Source organism: Megascapheus bottae, chromosome X, assembly GCF_031878675.1.
Source record: "Megascapheus bottae isolate mThoBot1 chromosome X, mThoBot2.hap1, whole genome shotgun sequence".
NCBI classification, from domain to species: domain Eukaryota; kingdom Metazoa; phylum Chordata; class Mammalia; order Rodentia; family Geomyidae; genus Megascapheus; species Megascapheus bottae.
In genome coordinates this window covers 31,196,732-31,217,545 of record NC_143547.1, presented here as the reverse complement: position 1 = coordinate 31,217,545, position 20,814 = coordinate 31,196,732, and positions in this window count along the sequence as shown.

The following is a 20,814-nucleotide window of genomic DNA, read 5'->3' as shown; positions in this document are numbered from 1 at the left end:
TTCTTTTAGTTTCTCTTAAGCAAGATTCCTATTCTTTGAAATGCATATAATAGCTGTTTGAAACTGTTTGCCTACTAGGTCAATACTCAGATCCCTTCAAAGACAGCTTTTTCTTTAGCTGTATATGGATCATACTTTCCTTTTCTTTGCATGTCCCATAATTTTTGTTAAAATACTTATTTTTGATAACTTATTGGAATCACTGTAGATATGGGTTCCCCTTCTCCCATATAGGTTCCTATTGTTTTCTTGATGGTTTGCATTATTCATAGCTGGCTTATTTCAATGAAGTCTATTTCTCTCCCAATGTGGATGGTCACTTTACCTGGCAGGTGGTATGTATTGTCTGGCAGGATGTACACTTGCACAAGAGACATCAGCTGCTGTCACTGCTGCAGATGGTGGATCTTTTGCATCTCAAAGCTAAGGATGAGATGGGTACTTTTCATTGGCCATTGGTTCTACCAGGGATGAGTATTCCATTCTGAAAACGATGGTAAGAAGGGAATAACCTCTTGATTGACAGATGCAATGGAATGTATTTCTCATGATGCAAAAAAGGGAAAGGGGATGGATAGTCTCATTACTTGCTACCCTACCTGCATCCTTTATATGTAGTAGGAGCTAGGCAGCTGCTTCTGCCCATCAAATAGAGGCCTTGGCCAAAGAAAGAGCTGTGGAAAATAAGATTTGACAATGTTTATCAATTGCCAAAAGCACACAAAATTGCCTTTCCTTCCATCTCAGCTGTCTGGGAGATAAGAATTGTCATTTAGCAGTCAATTCTGCTGAAATAGTTCTGCATGACAGAACTGCTAGGAATGGCTGCAGTCTCTCCTCCATCAAATGTGATGGCCTCCCACTATTATCAACAGTTTGTACATCTTTAAAATAATGATTTTTGCTCAGTACCCGTTGATCACACCTGTAATCTTAACTACCCAGAGCCTGAGATCTGAGGACTGTGGTTCAAAACCAACCCAGGCAGGAAAGTCCATGAGATTCTTATCCACAATTAGCTACCACAAAGCCAGAAGTAGAATTGTGGCTCAAGTAGTACTCAAGCACTAGCCTTGAGTAAAAAAAGATAAGGGCGAGTACTCTAGTCCCAGTCCTAACCAATTAACTAAATACATACATACATGCATGTATGTTGTAGACTTTTTTTTGCCAGTCCTGGGCTTGAACTCAGGACCTGAGCACTGTCCAAGAGCTCTAGCACTTGAGACACAGCACCACTTGTGGCTTTTCTATGTATGTGGTACTGAGGAATCAAACCCAGGTCTTCTTGCATGCCAGGCAAGTACTTTCCCACTAGGCCATACTCCTGGCCCCCGTATGTTGTGGACTTCTTATAAATCTTTAATCAATCTCCAGAGGCTTTGCTAATTTTGACCAGCTTACTAAATGTTTTGCTTGGGAGATATTTCCTCAACTTCCCTACTTAGCTTTTCTCAAAGTTGGAAAATCCTTTTATTTTATAGCCACCTTGCCCTTATAGCCACCACTTAGTGTCTTACTTCCTCTTTTAATTCTTGCTTCCATTTATTGTGCTCTGGCTCTTGCCTAATTTCACGTGAATCTACAAATCAGAATTTGGTACTGTAGCCAAGTGCTGTTGGCTCACACTTGTAATCCTACCTACTTAGGAGGCTGATATCTAAGAATCATAGTTCAAAGCCATCCTGGGAGGACAAAGACAGATCCCTGGAACTCATTTCCAATCAACCAGCAAAAATTCAAAAATCCAAAATAGAGGTGTGGCTCAGTGTTAGAGTGCCATTCTTGAGCAGTGAGTCAAGAGAGTTCAGGGTCCTGAGTCCAATCCTCAAACTCCAGTACCTACGCATGCGCGCGCGCGCGCGCGCGCGCGCACGCACACACACACACACACACACACACACACACACACACACACACACACACACAAGCCATTGTGAACCAATTCCCTCTTCTGAGTTTTTAAGTGCTTTGGTTGAAACTCAGAGCCTCCCACGTGTTACACATACATTCTAATCCTGACATAGTCTTAGAGAAACCCAACTCCCCAGAGATTCTCTCTCATCTTTTTTGTGTGTGATGTCATTGTGTTGAGTTTCCTCCTTTTCAAACTAGTCTGTAGTTTATACTTCCTCTTTTCTAAGTTCTTGTTAGTATTAGGTTCTCCAAAACTTCTCTAATTATTGCTTCTTCCTTTTTAAACTCTCCCTGGGTAACCAAACTCACCATTTTCCTTTCAAGTACTAATGATACTTAACTGTATCCCAAAATGACCTCTATGTAACCTTGCCTGGTGCTTGTGTATCTGAGAGTTTGCTTGAAATCCTCACACAGCTATTCCCTGGGCTCTTCAACAAAATAGACTTCATCGTCCACCTACTCTTATACCTGCTTCTTCTATATTTTTAGTCTCAATGAATTGTACCAAAAATCTACTTTCTTCCAGACAAAAAAATATCAAAACACTGTAAATCACATGTAATTGCTGCTCTTGATTTCCTTGTAATTCCAATAAAGTCACCAAGTCTTGTGGATCATTGTCTCTGAATATCTCTCCAATTCGCCCTTCCATTTCTAGACTCCTCTGTTATTTCAGTGACCATTATGTCCTCTTGACTTACTGGCTCTGTCTTAGAGATCAGCCACATCACCTCCTCATCCTTCTCACAACTGCTAGAATGATGTAGCTAATGACAATTAGCTAAAACCCTGTGACGGTTATGCATTGGGGAAACAAATGTATCCAAATTTCTAATGTTCTTATAAAGCTTCTTGACTATTTATCTGATTCCGCTTCTTATTCATTCCTGTTCTCCTCCATTCTTTCCATTCTTGTAACCCAGACTACTCAATTTACTTTATTCTGTGCCAGGCCTGGGACTTGAACTCAGGACCTGGGCACTGTCTCTGAGATCTTTTTTTGTTTGTTTGTTTGTTTGTTTGTTGTTTTTTGCTCAAGTCTAGTATTCTATCACTTGGGCCACAGCTCTACTCATGAATTTTTGTTGGTTAATTGTAGATAATCTCACAGATTTTCCTGTCTGGACTGGCTTCTAATTATGAGGGTCAGATCTCAGCCTCCTGAGTAGCTAGGATTATAGCTGTGAGCCACCCACATCTGGCCTCCAATTCACTTCTTGTTTCTAGTCCTTCAGGCTTGAATTCAGGGCCTGAGCACTCTCCTTGGACTTTCTCAAGGCTAGAGCTCTACCACTTGAACCGCAGCACCACTTCAGACTTTTTCTATGTATGTGGTACTGAGGGATCGAACCCAGATCTGAAATCCCAGCCCTCCAATTCACTTTTAATAAACTACTTTTGAAACAAGGAGTTTGGTCTAATGGTAGAGAGCTTGCCTAGCATTCATGAAGACCTGGGTTCCATTCCTCAGTACCATATACATAGAAAAAGCCAGAAATGGTGCTTACAATAACAAATCCAACCAGTTCTCCATCTCTTTGTGCTACTCTGCAAATTACCAGGTTTCTCAACTTTTCAGAAGTTCTTAAAAAGTTAAGACAATCTCATTTATACTGTTGGATTACCTGAGACTCAGACTCAGTTGCAACACAACTCCTTCTACTTTCTATTTGGTACTGTTCCATTCATTTCATTCTGTTCTGTTCTCTTCTCTTCTTCCACCTCCTCCTCTTCTTCCTCCTCCTTCTCTTTCTCCTCTTCTTCCTCTTCCTCCTTCTTTTCCTCCTTCTCTTCCTTCTTCTCTTCCTCCTCCCCCTCTTTTTTTCTCCTCCTTTTCCTCCTCCTCTGTCTGTCTGTCTGTCTGTCTGTCTGTCTGTCTGTTCTCTTGTCTCTTTCTGCTCCATCTCTCTCTGTCTGGCACTCCCTTTCCCTGCCTCTGTTTCTCTGTATGTCTTTCTCTGTATCTCTCTCCCCTCTCCTTTTCTCATCCTCTTCTTCTCTTCTGTTATGGGGTGATGCAGTAACAAGACTCTCTTCAGATGCTAGTTTTTTTGGTCTTGGACTGGCCACAGCCTCTAGAATTTTGAGGAAATGAGTATCTGCTCATTAAAGGTTACCTGGTATTTGGTATTGTGTCACAGTATTCCAAAGTAGATCAAGATGCACCATTTTAGATATTATGACACAGAGGGCCAGAAAAGCAAAGCACTTTGCCCAAAGTCATATAGTTAGTGAGTGGCACAGTCCAAATGGGAATGAGTTCTTTGTTGTGTGACTAGGGTTTTTAACTCAGGGCTTCACGCTTGCTAGGTAAATGCTCTACAAAATGCTCTAGCACTTAAAACATGCCTATCTCTTTATCTTCAGCTCTTTTTCAAGTAAGGAATTATGCTTTTGCCTGGGGCCAGTCACAGACTTGATCCTCCTGCCCACAGCCTCCCACACAGCTAGGGTGCTCACCACAACACCACTAACTTCCACATATTAGGTTACAAAAACAAACGTGTGTCTTTTGTCTCTCTAGGAAGAATAATCCTACATCATTTGCTGAGAAATAAATGAACCTGGAAAAGTTCTGTTAAAAAATATTTGAGATAAGACCTTTTTAACTATTTTGCCCAGGTTATCTGAAATCATGACTGTCCAATTTCTACTTTGTGAGCAGTTCTGTTTACAGGTGTGAGTCACTATACCCAGCGGGAATCCAATTCTTTAAGATTCTGAAGCTTGTACATTATAATCTTCTAGAATAAACTTCACATTTGGGAAGTGAAAAATCCCATAAATAAAGGCGGAGAATTCCACAGATTATATATTATATATGTCTAATACACACACACACACACACACACACACACACACACACACACACACACACACACGGGAACACGTTACAAGTTGACTGGTTTGTAGAAGCCAACAGATCAGGAAGATACTTGAATGTAGATAGCTTGAAATGCCAAGGAATGATGCATGAACTTTATTCAGCTGACATATATTGAAATAGCATGATGAATTTCTCCTTTGGAGAATATTAATCAAGTGCCACTGTGTAAGATGGATTGGAGAGCAAGACACTGAAGGATAGGAGGAAAGTTGGGCCCTTGGTGCTGCTCAGAAATCTTCTCATGTTCAGCCCCTCTCTTTCGCCTTCTCAGCAGGTTCTAAGCTTTTCAGTCCGTTGCTTCCGCCCTTTGACTGCACCCACTGGATGTTTTCTTAGCAGCAGATATCTTAGGTAGGAATATTTTCCATTCTTGCCTCTGTCATGACGAAGTTCTGCCTAGCTTACTCTGTCCTGTCCTCATTGGCAAGAACAGCTACTATTTTGAACATCCTTATGCAAGCCCGACAACTACACCATGAGAAAGGTTTTCTTATTTTCAATTTGTAACTGAGAAGTTGGGGGATGTACAGGAGTTAAATGCTTGTCAAGGTCTCCCAAGTAGCAAGTAGCAGAGTTAGGATTTGAACCTAGTTAAGTTTGATTCAAATATCACTGTCTAACTACTTAAATCTGGGAGTGAATAATATCTGCACTCCTCTCCCTTTGCTTATCCATCTCCTCCACTCCCTTGGAATCTCTCTCCAACAACTATCCAGTCTTTTTTTTTTCCAGTAGTACCAGATTCTCTTTCCTGGACTTTTTTCTCTGACTGACTATATACTCTAATGTCTCATCTACCAAAATCTACTACCATATCAAATCCACATCAATGTCATTCATTTTTTCTCTCATAAGCAATGTTTGTTCAGCTTATGGTATTTATTTCAAGTGTCTGTAAATCAGTTTAGGTAATCAGGATTGAACTCAGGACCTTGAACATACAGTAGGCAAATATTCTACTACTTGAGTTACAATCCAAGCCCTTTTGTTTTCATTCAGTTTTTTTTTGCCAGTCTTGGGGCTTGAACTAAGGGCCTGAGCACTGTTCTTGGGCTTTGTCAAGGCAAGAGCTCTACAACTTGAGCTGTGGCTTTATCTATGTACGTAGTACTGAGGAATTGAACCCGGATATTTGTGCAAGCTAGGCAAGCACTCTACCACTAGGCCATGCTCCTGGTCCTCCTTTCAGTTTTGAGTTAAGGTCTCACTTCTGCTTTGGCCTAGTTTCCTGGGCTAGCCTTGCACTTGTTGTTCTCCTGCCTCTACCTCCAGAGAAACTAGGATTGCAGGCATATGTCAGCATAGCTGTTCAATTGTCTGTAAATATTTCTCTACATTGTCTCTCCTCCCTCACTTCCTACATTTCAGTCTGTGCATTATGTGGTATCACTTGTTCTAAAACTACCACATCGATATGTCCAATTTCAGTTCTCATATTACCTAAGTCTTCTATTTCTACTACATTCTTATGTCTCTTTTCTGGGAAAAAAAAACCTATTGGTTATTTTTCAGAGTCTCACACTTTATTGCCAAGGCTGGGTCTCAGACTACAGTCTACATGCTCTGCCTCCTGAGTAGCTCAGATTTCAAGGCAAGTGCCCCATGCCTGGACCTTATAAAAGTTGGCTTTCTAAAATGTTCTACACACACACACACACACACACACACACACACACACACACGCACACACACACTTAACTCATCCATCAGGAAGAATAATCTTACCTCATTTGCTGAGAAATAGATGAATCTGGAAAATATGTATGTTAAGTAGCTCAAAAGTTATGTGCATATGGCCATATAGGATGAGGCTAAGCTAAGTGAATTCCAGGATATGGAAACAAGGGGTTTATCATTGTGGTTGTGGTTCTTAATGTACTATGTGAAGTTATTTCTTTTCTCTCTATTTTTTTTCTTTTCTCCTTATGGTTTATCTCATGTTATTACTATATCTGACTTTGGTACCTGATATATTATATATACACTTATTTGTTAATTTGAAACTGGGAAAGGAAGGAGAAAAACACGATGACAGGGAGGGAGTAGGGAGGGAAAGTGGGAGAAAAACATGAGAAGGGGCATCAATGTTCAAGAAGTAATGTACCTACTACCTGACTAATGAAACTGTAACCTCTCTATAGATCACCCAACAATAAAATACAATAAAAATTTTATGTTAAGGAAGTCAGGCTTAGAGAGACAAAGGCCACATATTGTTTTTCTAATATGTGGAAGTTAGATCTAATTTATAAATATATATGTAAACATATACAGGGGTAGATGCATATGTACATGAACATAATAACTTATAGTCTAACAAAATGAGTACTAGGAAGCTTGAACTCAAGTTGTCACGTGGATTAAGGTCAATCAGGAGAGGTAAATGAATGAAAAGAGTACGAGAGGGAAATGCTGTAGTATATGCTGTAGTCAATGTATATATGCAAAAGTGACACTAGGAAAACTGAGGGTATGAGTAGGATTGGGAGAGATGGGAGAAATGGGAGAGAATGATGAAAGGGATGAGTGACATTGATCAAGATGCACTGTACTCACAAACTGACAGGTTGGATTGAAACTCTTTTGTTATTTAAAGATAATTTTAAGGAGGAAAAAGGAGAAATAATAAACTTTATAAAATGTAAATCTCATCTTGGCATTGTCCTGTTTAAATTCCTTCCAGGAAAATATAAAGCCAGGTAATATGTGGTACATCCCTCTAACACAGAGATGGCCTTTATTTAGACTTCCAGCTTCATCTTCCCCCTTCTCTTCCTCCACCCTTAGATTATAGACATATTAAGTGCTTGTATGTATATAGGTATATTTGAGGGAGTATGCATATACATATACATCACCATCACTGCCACCAACATACCCACTCTAGAGATCTGCACAAACATGCCCCCAGAGGGATAAAGAACTCTGGGTCAGAGGTTAAGAAGGGGTATGTGGAATATAGGCTCCAAATATGACTTCTAGTGAGCCATGTTTTCTAGTGTCCACCTGCTTTCTAGTCCTCCACACTGTCTTCATGCTACCCCTGTGATCCATTTTCACTAGTGGAAGTGGCAAAAGTGATGTGTTAAAACTTCTGAAACATTCTCTCAAAAGATTTAAAGTTGCCTTCACCACTTAGCATACACTATCTTGAACCTAACCTGTACTGCTATGGAGAAGATCAAGCAATGATATAAAGAGGACAATTTAAAGTAAGACTCATTTCTTAGCCAACAATCCCAGATTAGCTTCAAGCAAACATCCAGCATCGCCTTTATCACCTTGTGAATGATACTATTTTGGACCTTTTACCCATCCTGGCAACTCAAGTGACAACACATGAAACAAATCTATCAAAGCCAATACACAGAATCATGAAAAATAATAAATCATTCCTGTTGTAAGTCCTGAAACTTGTCCTTATGCCCAGAAAGACCAGAAGCAAGATAATGCTAGTGTTTTGTTAAAATTACATGGATTAGCTTCTTGATGTTTTAGAGTTTTTTTCCCCTTTAATTTCCTTACTTCTTATTCTAGAATGAACACAATTAATTTTTTGGCCAGTCCTGGAGCTTGAACTCAGGGCCTGAGCATTGTTATTGGGCTTTGTCAAGTCTAGAGCTCTACCACTTCAGCCTCAATACCACTTCTGGCTTTTTTTTTCTATGTATGTGGTACCAAGGAATTGAACACAGATCTTCGTGCATGCTAGGCACACACTCTAGCACTAGGCCAAACTCCCAGCCTCCACAATTACTTTTGTAAGTAAACATTTTTTGTGTGTGAGTAGTGAGGCTTGAACTCAAGGCCTTAGAGCTGTCCCTGACTCTTTCTTTTTTTTCTCAAGGCTAGTGCTCTACCACTTGTGCTACAGCTCCACTTCCAGCTTTTTGATGATTAATTAATTGGAGATAAGAGTCTCATGGACTTTACTGCCCATGCTGGATTTGAACCATGATCCTCAGGACTCAGCCTCATGAATATTTAGGATTACAGGCATCCTGAAGAAGTAAATATTGTATAATTACAACTAGCAGTCCTGTGGCAGTTTGAGTATAGTAGGGGCCAGAAATCTGGATGTTCAGCTTGCTAGATGACTGACCTGTGCTGTCTCTGCACAGGTTTTATTTTTCTGAGCCAGTATAGGACTGGTAAAATGCCTTTCTGAATCATATGAGGCCAGACAGTAGCTAGAGGCTGAATAAAGGCATCTCAAGTTATTTTGAGGTTTGGAATCGAATGGAGAAAGCACTGACATAAATTCAATAATACAGAAAGACACTTCACTGAGAGAGGCTGGATGTTTTATGTTCTTATTCAGAAGAATAGCTGGGTATTTTGGGAATAAATTGAAAGCCTGCTAGTAAGGGAAAAATTAAACACAGAGCCAAATATGTCACCAGACTCTGGCATCACTCAGTCCTCATCCCTCTGTTACTGAATTTGTTTGTTAAGAGACATGTACGTAAAGCAAGCAAATGTTAACTTCCCAAGTAAATAAATGAGAACAATCATTGCACAATTTATATTATTTATGAGACAAGAATCTGTTCTCTTGATGAGATGATATATAGTTCACAAAGAAGCTCTACAGCAGCAAAACAATATAGAAGACTTGATGCAAAAATTCATTTACTAGGGCCAGGAGTTTGGCCTAGTGGTAGAGTGCTTGCCTAGCATGCATGAAGACTTTGGTTCAATTCCTCTGCATCACATACATAGAAAAAAGCCAGAGGTGGTGCTGAGGCTCAAGTGGTAGAGCTCTAGCCTTGAGAAAGCCCAAGGACAGTGCTTAGGCCATGAGTTCAAGTCCAGGACTGGCCAAAAATAAAAAAAATAAAAAAATTCATTTACTTATCATTTCCCAGAAACACATTACAAGTTAGAAACTGAACAAGGTATCAGTGGCTTGTGCTAAGATCTGAGGATCACTGCTTGAAGCCAGCCCAAGCAGAAAACTCCATGAGACTCTTATTTCCATTTAGCCACCAAAAAGCCAGAAGTAGAGCTATGGCTCAAATGGTAGAACACTAGCCTTGAGCAAATAAACTCAGGGACAATGACCAGGTTCTGCGTTCATGACCAGGACCCCCCCATACACACACACGCACACTCACAATTTAACATAACTACTTCACTCTTAAAAGGGAAGAAAAAGAGCTTTCTTCAGATTTCCTCTTTTCGCAAAAGAGAAGTGAATTTTTTAAAGTTTTTTTCTCGTCTGTTATTCCATTCATTTAGCAAGTGACAACTCAGTTTTGTCTAATCTGTTGGTTAAGTATAAACATTCAAATATAGTCAATGAGCAATGCTGGTGATAGCCTCCTCCACAACTTGATCATATTTGTTTTACAATATATAAATTCTATAAGATCCAAATTAGGCACAAGCAATTGTAAAGCCAAGTTCAACATTCAAAGAAAGACTGCAATCATATAAAATAACAGGCTATGCCAGGAATTGGTAGTTCATATCTGTAATCCTAGATCCTTAGGAGGCTAAGATTTGAGGACTGTAGTTTCTAGCAAGCCTGGGCACGAAAGTCCATGAAATTCTTATCTCCAATTAATCACCAATTTTTTGAAGCCAGAAATAGAAGTGTGGCTCGAAGGGATAGGGTTTGTCAGTCTTATGTGTAAAAAGCTAAGCAAGAGCATAAAGCCCAGAGTTCCAAACCCAGTCCTAGCACAAAATAAAGAAATAGTAAAACCAAAGAAATACTTTAACAGTTACAAGACAGATTACCATTTCTAAATTTGTGGCTTGGAAAAAAAAAATGTTGCTAAAACCTAATTGTTAAAGGAGATGGCCAAAGAAATACACAAAGGATAGCAATGGTAGACTCTCATCTCATACCGTGATAATGTGGATTTTGTTTTACTCTTCATGACTTCCTGAGAGCAAAAGTACTGTGTACTGCTTTTCATGTAATCAACCATTGTTTGAAAAGTCTGTCTGCTACCATGCAGAGAAGTAACAAAATGGTATTAATATGGGCATGTGTTCAGTTTCCAGCAAATCTCTGTGAAGGCCAAAGCCTATGCAAGTAGATTTCCAAAAGGTTCTATGAAACCATGCCTCAGTGACAGCTAAAAAGGCTGATAAGGAGGTGGGTGAGACATAAGGAATCTTGGAGAACATTTCATTTCTTAAATCAATAATGAAGACTTTATGGCATGATCATTTCCAATATAGTTACTATAGGGGTTCATTTCAAAGGGGCATAGTTCTAAATGATTCTGTAGACACTAATCTGAAGAAGCTAGACTATTCCAAAGTGAACCAAAATTAAGTCACCACTTACTCATATATTTACTGAATTCTTATTCTAGGCCATCTCCTATTACAGGAGCAGGGAAATAGCAGTGAACAGAACAAAGTCTCTGCTCTCACAGAGCCTACATTTTTAGTAGCTCAGTTGAAAATGGCTAAGAAAAGTCTTAAATGGCCCTATTGTAGGGATCTACTTGTGAGTGATGCCTGTAATGTCAATTGCATCAGCTATATTGGACTTCTAAGCATCTCTAAATTCCTGTGGATGTCTGTATCAAATTCAATGAGCATCCCCAAATCCTAAAATGCTATACTTTAGCTTCTGTGTAACCATTCTTCATCACTCTGAGGCGAACATGTGAGGCTCAGGATGGGTTAAGAAATGAATAGTGACTCCACCTTGTAGATCAGCCTCCTCAGCTTTGGCTAGAGTTTCTAGCCTCAAAAGAAGCCCTGAATATCCCAAGTCATTGGATAAGAGAGTCTGGTGCGGATAAAGGATGGCCAAGATGTAGAGGATGAACCTGAATTTGTACTCCGATTGGTTAGTTTACACCTAAGAGTATCTTTCTGTTGGCTTGTAAAATCAAGAACAGATGGTACTGACTGAGGAAAAAAAAGAGAGAGAAATAGAAAAGAGAGAGATGGAGACAGGCAGAAAGAGACAGAAATATAGGCAACACATCATGACAAAATAGAAAGAACCAAAGACAAAATATAAATAATTGCGCTGTTCAGGTTCAAGAATTTTATGATCTCTTGGAAATATGCATACTTTTTTGCCTTTTTAACTCCCAAAACACAAAATCCATGCTGAAAAGTAAAGCAACCTTAGTCAAAGCTGGTACACATAAGTGTAGTACTTTCTTTAAAAAAAAAAAACTGACCAGGGGCTGGGAGTGTGGCCTAGTGGCAGAGTGTTCACCTCGCATGTGTGAAGACCTGGGTTTGATTCCTTAGTACCACATACATAGAAAAAAAAGCCATAAGTGTTGCTGTGGCTCAAGTGGTAGAGTTCTAGCCTTGAGAAAACACAAGGACAGTTCTCAGACCCTGAGTTCAAGCCCCAGAACTGGAAAAAAAAATCTGGCCTGGCGCTGGTGGCTCACACCTGTGATCCTAGCTATTCAGGAGGCTGAGATCTGAGAATCAAGGTTCAAAGCCAGCCCAGGCATAAAAAACCATGAGACTCTTATCTCCCGTTAAACACCAGAAAACCAGAAGTGGTGCTATGGCTTAGTGATAGAGTACTAGTCTTGAACTGAAAGTCTCAGGGACAGTGCCCAGGCCGAGTTCAAGCCCCACACACAACAAAAAGTAATCTGTACCAGGATATGTCTTGAAGTACAATTAGTATAAGAAAGAACTGGTACCATCAGATTCTAATGCCCTTGAAAATTTCTAGAAGTCTGCTTTGGAATTTCTATAAAAATCTCAATCTACCTCTTCATCTTCCTCTAAATAACCTGATTTTCTTCAAGCACTAAAATCCCAAACACATGAAATAATTTCTTCTTCTATTTTGTTGTTTTCACATTTGCTGAGTTTTGAGCATCCATTTTTACTTTTTTTTACTCCACAAACAACTAGAAACTTTAGCCACATTATAAACTCAATTGTTTTATGGACCAGCTTTGAAACCTATCAACCATTTTTAATAAAATTCTGTAGGAAAATAAATTCTGTACTTCAGACAACTGACATACAAATGAACTTTGCGTTTTAAACCATCTGTAAATCAGCACTGACATGTTTGCGATTGATAAATGTCAGATGATGTTGCAAACAATAAATATTATTAGAATTCAGATGAAAAGAACTGTATAAAGATTCTGGAAAGGGTTTTATAGATAAGTAAGAAAGTGCAAGTATCCTAGCCAGGTTAAAAGTAAAAAAAAAATCAGCAAGAGTGAGGACATGGATGCAGGGATTGCCCAGTGTGTTGTTATGGTTTGGGTGAAATACATTGGATGGAATCAGATTACAGAGACAGGCAAGGATCTAGAATTTCAAAGCAAAAAAAGGAATTGTGGGGGCCAGGAGTTTGGCCAAGTGATAGAGTGCTTGCCTAGCATGCATGAAGATCCGGGTTCTATTCCTTGGTACTACATACATAGAAAAAAAAGCCAGAAGTGGTGCTGTGGCTCAAGTGGTAGAGCTCAAGCCTGGAGAAAGCATAAAGACAGTGCTCAGGCCCTGAGTTCAAGCCCAGGACTGAAAAAAAATGGAATTTTGCAGCGGACCTGAATTTATATGATCTCCCATGTTAGTACTCTCAACTTGAATACACAACAGTACAAAGATGTGTGTGTGTGTGTGTGTGTGTGTGTGTGTGTGTGTGTGTATATGTGTGTGCGCACATGTAACTCAAGACCCTTCACTCTAAACTTTTGTCCACCATTTTACTATATGCATTTTAGTAAATAATACCACCATCTAACACACCAGGCAAAAGTATGGTTCATTTTCTTTGATATCTTTCCCTTTATTCGTTTTTTAAAAATTTTTGCCAGTCATGGGCCTGTAACTCAGGGCCTGAGCACTGTCCTTGGACTTTTCTCAAGGCTAGAGCTCTACCACTTGAGCCACAGCACCACTTCTGGCTTTTTTCTATGTGTGTGGTACTGAGGAATTGAACCTGGGTCTTCCTGCATTTTAGGCAAGCACTCTACCACTAGGCCAAACTTCTATCCCCGCTTTTATTCTTACATACAAGCCATCTACAAATTCTGACCTGATAAACATATTCCATAGTAACCCATACTTCAATTAATAACAACAGTGCTATCACAATAGTTCATATTACCATCTCTGTTTCTCTGGCTCTCTATTTCTGTTTGTCTGTCTCTGTCTCTGTCTCTCTGTCTCTCTCTGAACTTAGGCTTTTCTTTTGCCAGTCCTGGGGCTTGAACTCAGGGCCTGAGTGCTGTCATTGGGCTTTCTCAAGGCTAGAGCTCTACCACTTGAGCCACAGCATCATTTCTAGGTTTTTTTCTGTGTATGTGGTAACAAGGAATCGAACCCGGGTCTTCGTGCATGCTAGGCAAGCACTCTACCATAGGGAAAACTCCTAGCACCTGAACCTGGGCTTTTAGTATACTGAGTAATCACTCTACCACTTGTATCCCCAGCCCTTTTTTATTCATTTTGCATCAATTTTGGGGCTTGAACTCATGGCCCGAGTTCACATGGGTAGTTTATTTGTTTGGGAGAGGTTTGTTTGGCAGTACTGGAATTTGAACTCAGGATTTTGGTCTTGCTAGTCAGACATTCTACTACTTGAGCCATGCCGACATCCTTTTTTGCTTTTGTTATTTTTCTATTAAGACATTGAATATTTTTTTGCCAGTCCTGGGTCTTGATCTCAGGGCCTGAGCACTGTCGTTAGGCTTTCTCAAGGCTATAGTTCTACCACTTGAGCAACAGCGCCGTCTGGGGGTTTTTTTCTATGTATATGTGGTACCCTAGGAATTGAACCCAGGTCTTTGTGTACTCTACCACTACATCAAACTCCCAGCCCCAAGGCTTTGAATTTTTACCCAGGGATGGCCTCTGATCATGATCCTCCTGATTTATCTCCCAATTAGCTGCAATTACAAGCAGGAAATAACCACACCTATCCTGGTGATGCTTTTGAATGTGAATTACATGATTGTAGAGCATATCTTAAGGACGATCTTGAAAAGATCTATGACACTTGGCTGTGAAGAAATATTTCAACTTTTATCATCTTCCACGCACAATTGAAGTCATTCTCAAATAGATTTTATTCTGGTCTTCTCAACTGCTGTAGAGTGTAAACTCAAGACAAGAGAAGATTTCTAGCTGGTCTCAAAGAGAGACTCCATGTTTGACAAAGCATACAGAATGACCCCTGCTTAGGAAATGCTTCTGAAGCTTTCTCTTTACCTTTCCTAAGGTCCAGTCCTTGTCCTTTCTATGTTCTTTTGAGAAATTATTGGAAGTGGGGCTGGGAGTTTGGCCTAGTGGTAGAGTGCTTGCCTAGCATGCACGAAGACCCAGGTTTGATTCCTCAGTACCACATACATAGAAAAAAGCCAGAAATGGTGCTGAGGCTCAAGTGATAGAGCTCTAGCCTTGAGAAAGTCCAAGGACAGTGCTCAAGCCCAGGACTGGCAAAAAAAAAGAAATTACTGGAAGTTACAGAGAGAGAAGGGAGCTGTAATAATTGTTTTCTGACTCAAGCTGGGCACCCATGGCTCAGACCTAGATGCCTATTGCTACTCAGGAAGCTGAGATCTGATGATCCTAGTTCCAAGTCAGCACAGGCAGGAAAGTTCATGAGACTTTTGTGTCCAATTCAACACCAAAGACCCCGAAGAAGAGCTGTGGTTCAAGTTGTAGAACGCTAACCTTGAACACAAATGCTCAGAGACAGAGCCCAGGTCCTGAATTCCAGCTTAAGGACCAAGACAAAAAAAGGGCAGACTTGAAAATGAACATTCTCAGATGGATATGGATATTATTTGTCTACAATCTAACCAATTTGCCAATTAGAAAAATATAATAGAGATGGATTTCCTGAATCGTTGAAAAACTACAGATTCTGCTCATTGGAACCACAGAAAAATGAACTCTATAACTAAAATTATTTTCAGAAGCAAACAGTAGAACCAACTACAAGCTATACAGTAAAGTTCGTAATTAATATCACTGAATGCAAGGCCCCTAGAATTCATGTAATCTGTATCTACAGGCTCAGAGTGTGATTCAGACATCAGAGACCAAATACAAAGTGGACTGAAAAAGTCTTTAGCTTTCCTGAGGTTACTAGTTAATAAATCTGAGATTCTGTTTGTTTATCCGTTTCCTGGCTTGTTTATGGACTGTGTGCCTTTTCAAAAATCTTAAACAGAATATAATAGAAAAAAATAACTCTTTGTAATGACATAAATAGCTGAGGCTTGAGGTTTGTGGTGACTGTGAATCTAAACTATACCATTATTCCAACAATGAGGAAAAAAAGTAGTGGATGTTTTTTTCTTTCATTCTTGTAAAGATAATACATCAGTTGAATACTATCAGGATGCTGTTACAGAGCTGAGAGGAAGCTGCTATAGAAAGAAAAAAACACCACAATGTTCATCTTTCAAAGCCTTCAACCTATCAGGCCCATTTTTAATGGCCCCAATGTATGGGCATGGAATTAGGTGCCTCTCTTGGTAGTATGAATTAATTCTTTGTAGCTTCCATTCTTTTGTTATGATAATCTCCTCTCACATGCTATCTTCCTATTATAAGCATGTTCCAACATATGAGACACATTTTAAAAATGTTCCCAAGTATATAAACAAAAGTATGTCAGATATGAAATCAGGTAATGGAAAAGGTTTTGTTTTTCAAAGATAAGTTACCCTAGACAGGCATTGGTGACTCACACCTGTAATCCTTGCTAGTCAAGAAGCTGAGATCTCAGGATGTTGTTCAACCCAGTCCAGGCAGTATAGTTTGAGACTCTCATCTCCAACTAACCACCAAAAAAGCAAGCCAAAAGTGGAGCTATGGCTCAAGTGGTGACTTTGAGCACAAAAGATCTGGGACAGTGCCCAGGCCCCGATTCAAACCCTAGGATCTGCACCCCACAAAAGACAAGGCATCCTCAAATCCCAATCCCCCTGTGATGATTACTTGTCTCTTTGTACGCTGAAGTCTCGAGTAAAGGTACTGGATGCAAATCTCAGTTCTGTCATGTAAGACTTGAGTAAAATTAATTCTATGTCTCAGTTTCTTCCTCTGGAAAATGGGAGAATAATAGTAACTATACTTTGGGTTTCAGAGACAAGAGAGTAGGAGGAGTTTGTTCCTTTTCTTTGGGGGAAGAGTGTTAAGACAGGTTCTCACAATGTAATCCAGGTTCACTACAAGCTCACAATCCTTTTGCCTCCAAATCCCAGGTGCGGATTATAAGCAGTGATATTTACTAGATACTATGCTGGAAATCAATTATACAGCTTATGGGGGTGGGGTCAGGAGGGAAAAGATTGAGAAATTCAGGGAAGCAGTGACACTGTCAAGAAATAAATTGACTCAATATGTGTCTCATATAACTGTAACCCCTGTGTACATCACCTTTACACTTATAAAAAATGTTCATAAAGGACTTAAAACAATATCCAGCACGTATAACCTTAATATTTGATACAGGGCAATTATGACTAGTCAGTGTCCTTAGGTTTCTCTTCACACATTCCATTTATTTCTTCAACATGATTCTCAGCTAATGTCTTATTTATCTTTGTAGTTTCAAGCATAAGGCTTGGCAAGAAATAGGTATCATAAATATCTATTTAGTATATATTAGTTCCCAACTTAATCCACAATTTCACCTTGAAAATCAAGCTGAAACAAACATGAATCATGTTTAACGGATGGAATTAAGCAAGCTACTGGGGAGCAATCATCAATTGCATTACTCATTAGTGGCAGGGTGATGTCTGCATATCCTAGAACCTGAGATAAGCTTCTTCTGTCTTCCCGTCTTTCTTTTATCATTCAGTCATTCCACAAATTGTAGAGGTACAGCACACAGAGCTTGCTATAGGAGTACACAGTAAAGAATTGCCTGGGAAAGGAGTTGGGTGTTGGAGGAAGGTTTCTCAGAGGAGATGGATTCATTCAGCAGCCACTGAAGTAAACATTTCAACAAGTAGGTGCATAATAAATGGCAGTAATAATATCATTACCTAAATAAATAATAGAAATAGAAGTTGACAGACATGACTTGATTGACAAATTCCTAGTAAAGTAGGTTAAAGGCAGGATCTTGGGACTTAAGAAATCATGGGATTTGCCAGGGCTTGAAAGTATAAGTTGTTTGTAAAAGTTAAATGATATGGGAGAAAAAAAATCTCTAGTATCGGAAGTCTGCTAAGTGCTAGATGTTTTATCTACGTTACTTCATTTAGATCCCAAAAGAATCATATGATATCACTATTTACTCCTGCACCATGGAAATCGTAGAGAAAAGAAGTGACATAAATGGTGACAATTAGTTAGACTTTAATTTCAGGGGCTCTTTCCAAACCAACTGGGAGCAAGCTAGCTGCTGGTGACTCACCCCTGTTATCCTGGCATCTTGTGAGGCTGAGATCTGAGGATTATGGTTAAAAGCCAGTCAGAGCAGGAAAGTCTTATCCCTAATTAATCACAAAAAGCCAGAAGTGGAACTGTGGTTCAAATGGTAGAGTGCTAGCCTTGATTAAAACACACACACACACACACACACACACACACACACACACACACACACACACACACAGACACGCACATATCCATACATCTGAGCAGCAAACTTTCACACAGAGATCATTATGTACCAAACATATTTCTTAGGGTATCACATTTATAAGGTTACTTAATCCTTTCAACACCTCCAATGAGGTAGGTACTGTTATCATTTACTCCAAAGATAATGAAAATAAGATGCCACAGACTTGAGAAATATAAGGGAAGGGTCAAGGTGTTGAGATGATGACACAGACCAAGATGCATTGTATACATAACTGCTTTATTAAATGGCAAAAAATTCAATACATAACCTAAAAATCAAGAAAAGCAAGGGAAGGGGTTGAAGGGTTGAAAGTCATAGGTGAGAATATTAAAAGGGGTGGAACTGATCAAGATTCACTGTATTCATAACCTGCTTCAGTGTATGAAAACTCCTTGGTACAACTACTTAAAGATGATAAAAATATTCAAAAAAGGATATGATTATAATTTTGTTGCCAGTCCTGGGGCTTGAACTCAGGGCCTGGGCACTGTCCTTGAGCTTTCTCAAGGCTAGCGCTCTACCACTTGAGCCACAGCACCATTTCCAGCTTTTTTGGTGTATGTTGTACCAAGGAATTTAACCCAGAGCTTCATGCATGCTAGGCAAGTACTACCACTAGAAAACACTGCCGGTCCTATGGTTATAATTTTTCAAAGTCCAACTGACTGCAGCAGCATATAGAATTCATCAGATGAAAGGAGGCCTCTCTGCTGTCTGTTGCAAGAATGGAAGGAAATTCACTGATTGGTAGCTATCTCCAGCTTTCCTGAGCTCGTATACTTTAAGTCTGTTGTCAATGTAGAAGGAACAAAAGAGGATATGATGAGGATTGCTGATGCTCAGAGAAGCGTTTCAGAGTAGGAAACCAGGAAGTCCTGGGTTTGAAAAGTTTGAATTTATTTAAACCTCCATTTCCCTTTTGGTTAGATAGAGGTAGAACATGGGCTAGGTGAGAGGAAGTATGGTGTTATTTATTCCTGGTCTTCGGGGAAGTGACCCAATTTAAGAAGTAAAAAGAATATTCTGGAATGGATATTCTGGAGTATTCTTGATTTGTTCTAATATGGGTTGTCAAAATCAGTGACTCCTCTTACCAATCCTCTTCCTATCCAATTTACGCTTCATTTCTGTTGCATAAATCATTTTTAACTAAGTAGCTGTTAGGTCATTAACATTTGTAATGATCCTTTGGAGACTATGTTTCAGCGATGTTTGTTGGCAGGTTTTAGTAGATAGGCAAGAGTGCCTTTATTGTGGCTCTAGCCTAAATTATATCTCTTGAAGGCACTTCTCTCTGACTTAGGAACACATCTTGAGCATGCCAGTTAGTTAACACATCCATCTCAGGTTCTCCCACATATTTTAAATTGAGCTTATCATGCCAAAACCACCAGTAAAATGATTGAGACATCCATGCTTATAAGAAAGGCAAAAGGCAATTGAAGTTGGCATTCTCAATATTATTATAAATAGGAAATGAAGCATCTGCACAATTCCCTCAAGTTTCTGATTTGCAAGGCAGTCCAGAGGGTGGTTTATAATAAGTCAGAGAGGTGCTATTCAAGCTATTTCTGCAGCTTGACTTTATTACACCTTCAATTAAATCAATGTAGTTGGTATCCACTCCCAATGGAGGTGGTAAAAGGTAGTTAACTTGGACAATTTCTGAAAGATAAAGGGCTTCTCTAATCTGTAGGAAGATAACCAACCATTGGCTGTAATGAAGTCTATGACAACTGTTGTGAGAAATGAGTGAGAAAGAAGTAAGAGAAGAAGAAGGGTGATGAGAGGCGCATAGAGAGAGGTGAGAATGAGTGGAATACTGAATAGCAAAGACTAGAGAAAGCTGAAGGAGTCAGGCAGCAGTGGCTCACACCTGTAATCCTAGCCACCCAGGAGGCTAAGATCCGAGGATCATGGTTCAAAGCCAGCTTGTGTGCAAAAGTTGAGACTCTTATTGCCAATTAACCACCAGAAACCTGGAAATGTAGCTGTGGTTCAAAGTAGTAGAATGCTATCCTTGAGCTGAAGATCCCTAAGTTCAATCCCCATGACCAACAAAAACAAAGAAAGAAAGAGAGGGGGGGGGGAGAGAGAAAGCAAACTGAAGGATGGAACAGCTGCTGATCAAGTCCTATGGCCCAGACTTGAGATATCTGAAAAGGTATTTAAACATTTTCCCACATTTTATTACCACCAATGAATCGTACAATATAATTTCATTTTCATATGATCATATATACATATAATGTACCTTGATCAAATCCACCCCCTCCACTCCTTCTTCAACTCTCTTCCCTTATTCCTATGGGAATCTCAACCTTCATTATTCAATTTTACGTAGAGATACATAAAGTATTTTGACTACACTCCCCCTTCTTCATCCTCTCCATTTGCCTCGTCTACTCCAACGAACACTCATACCCTAGACAGGAAAAGTTTT